Source organism: Scylla paramamosain, chromosome 1 (assembly GCF_035594125.1).
Source record: "Scylla paramamosain isolate STU-SP2022 chromosome 1, ASM3559412v1, whole genome shotgun sequence".
Lineage (NCBI taxonomy): Eukaryota > Metazoa > Arthropoda > Malacostraca > Decapoda > Portunidae > Scylla > Scylla paramamosain.
In genome coordinates, this window is record NC_087151.1 from 40515193 (window position 1) to 40517942 (window position 2750).

The 2750-nt window shown below is 40.7% G+C and overlaps 1 long non-coding RNA gene across 1 annotated transcript in view; it reads left to right on the forward strand.

Annotated features, from left to right (window-relative positions):
- Positions 1 to 957, forward strand: part of LOC135105897 (uncharacterized) — an 18823-nt gene extending 17866 nt beyond the window's left edge. Inside the window, exon 3 of the long non-coding RNA XR_010271047.1 lies at positions 719 to 957. This is a non-coding gene — a long non-coding RNA (uncharacterized LOC135105897). The remainder of the gene's footprint in view (positions 1 to 718) is intronic.
- Positions 958 to 2750: the final 1793 nt, after the last annotated feature.

Here is a 2750-nt window from a genome sequence, read left to right on the forward strand (position 1 = left end):
CCTCCTCCTCCTCCTCCTCCTCCTCCTCCTCCTCCTCCTCCACCTCCTCCTCCTCTTCCTCCTCCTCCTATTTCTCTCCCTGCATGCTAGGTAGAGCAGTCCACCACAAACAGCCCTGTAAAGACCAACAGTACGGCTGCTGTTTGTTCTTTCTTTGTGTTCCCTTTTGTTCTTTTTTTTGTCTTCCACCCCTCTATCTGCTCATTTTCCTCTCCCTCTTCCTCCTTTTCCTCTTATAGTTTTCATCGTTCTTATTCTTCCATTATATTCTGGCAACTTACCTTGACTCGTTTTCGTTCTTCTCTTCCTTTCTTTCTCTTCCTCATCTCCTCTTCCTCCCTTTCTTTCTTTTTTCCTTTTTACTCCTATTCCTCTGCCAGTTTTTAACGTTTTTCCTCTTTTTTCACTCTTCTGTCCACTTATCTTTAGTCTTTTCGCTCTACTTTTCCTCCTCATCCTCTTCCTCTTTCTCCTTCTCTTCCTTCTCCTTCAAATCTCCTCTTGCATTTCATTAACAGTTCCCACTTATCTTGTTGTCAGCTTCATCTTCGTTCTTTCCTTCTACATCTTTATCTGCCAGTCAATATTTCTTCCTCTATTAGTTGCGAAGATGCATATGACTGGTCCTCGCCTTCACTCCCGTCCTCTACTACATCTCTCTTTCAGTCTCTCTCTCTCTCTCTCTGAACCTTCAATTTCCTCGCCCCGCCTCACCCAGCCCCGCCCCGCCCCGCTACGCCACGCCCCGGCCCAGCCACTCAGCATGCAGACCGGCAACCGAGCAGACGGCGTGGAAGGCGACATGATGATGGCGCTACTCAATGAAGAAGCGTTAGCGAGGTGCAAGTGGAGGCCGCGGCTTCTCTTGGTGCTCGAGACGGCAGCGAGGCGTCGGCTTAGTTGGATTAATACGTTGTTGGCAAGTTGATGAGAAATACTGCGTTTGTTGAGGTGGTGGTGGTGGTGGTGAATAATTGTTTATCATTGTTGTATTTGTTTTTTTATTATTATTTATTTTTTTTGAGGTTAGGTTAGGTAAGGTAAGGTAAGGTAAGGTTAGGTAGGGCTAAGTTAGATTAGCTTTGAGACTTGATTTCCGAAGACTAAAACTGAGTGTCTCTCTCTCTCTCTCTCTCTCTCTCTCTCTCTCTCTCTCTCTCTCTCTCTCTCTCTCTCTCTCTCTCTCTCTCTCTCTCTCTCTCTCTCAACGTTATTTCTATTCTGAGATTTAACAGCAAGAGTGAGTTGGAATGTTTGAATGTTTAAATGCAGAAAGACCTCCAGACATTAATTTCTCAGTTGTTGTTTTTTTTTTTATCTGGATGTTCGCTAATTGGAGGACTAAGACTGATCACTGTACTTATTTTTTTTGGTCTTGTTTTATATTTTTCTTACTCATCTCTAATTTTTTTTGCATTAAGAGACGGCTTGAACATTCTTAATTTACACGTGTATACTTATTTATTTCTATGTCTACCTATTTATTAATTATTCCTCCTCCTCCTCCTCCTCTTCCTCCTCCTCTTGTCTTCTTTAACACCTTCCTCTGTCCTCTTGTTTACGTCTTTATACCTTCCTTCGTCTTATTCCTTTCTTCTTTTTCCTCCTCCTCCTCCTCCTCCTCCTCCTCCTCCTCCTCCTCCTCCTCCTTCTCCTTCTCCTCCTCCTTCTCCTGCCCCTGCCCCTCCTCCTCCCACTCCGCCACCTTCTCCTGCCCCTCCTCCTCCCACTCCGCCACCGGGCCAGGAATAGCCACCATTACGCAGCTGAGAGGGGCAGGCCAGACAAGGTTGCGTCTCTCTCAAGACTCGCCGCAAGAGATTTATTTGTGACTCTCTCAATGGGCCGCTTATTTCCCGCCACTCGCCGTTGAAGAAAGTGCGTTTAAGTGGTGCGGAATTCTATTTATGTGTCCCTTTTTTCTCTTTGTTTTGTTTCTTGGTGTATAAATGTCGTAGGAAAGGTGGAAAATTTAGGTTAAAGTAGCGTTAATATGTCTTTTTTTTTTCCTTCTTGTAATGACCAACGTGATAAAGTGTGTAGGTGTTTACAGTGTTTTAAAAGTGTTTTGATTCGTTGTTACGTTCCTAGTGAAGTGTAAGCTTTATATTTACGATCCCTTTATACTGTGATTCTCTCTCTCTCTCTCTCTCTCTCTCTCTCTCTCTCTCTCTCTCTCTCTCTCTCTCTCTCTCTCTCTCTCTCTCTGATTGTTTAGATATCGCAGAAAAATGTACCAAAGGAGATTAATTGCTTTTGGTATATATTATTATTTTTTTTTTTTTTTTGTCTCTTGGGTTCATAATTAATTTCTTGTAGGAAAGCGTTAATTAAGACATCATATTTATGCAGTGATTAAGTTTATTGTTTTTCCTAAATGTTAGGTTACCGCACAAGAAAGACAATGTATAAATGAAAGGAGGTGAACATTTTGCATACTTTCTTTTTTCTACTTATAGATTAATGATAATATTTTTTTTTTCATGGAAGTGTCGAATTGTTAAGATTTATATTCGTACATTATTTCTTTCTCTCTCGTCTGTGAGATACGTTATGGCATAAAAGAAGGAAAGTTTATATTTAATCAGATGAATATTTTGCATTTTTTTTTTTTTTTTTTTTTTTGTCAATCGCAGATCAATGATAATATTTTCACAGGGAAATATCAAGTCATCATATTTATATTCATATTTTTTTTCGTACCTACATGTTAAGTTACTGCATATAAGGAAAGTATAAATAAAATGAGA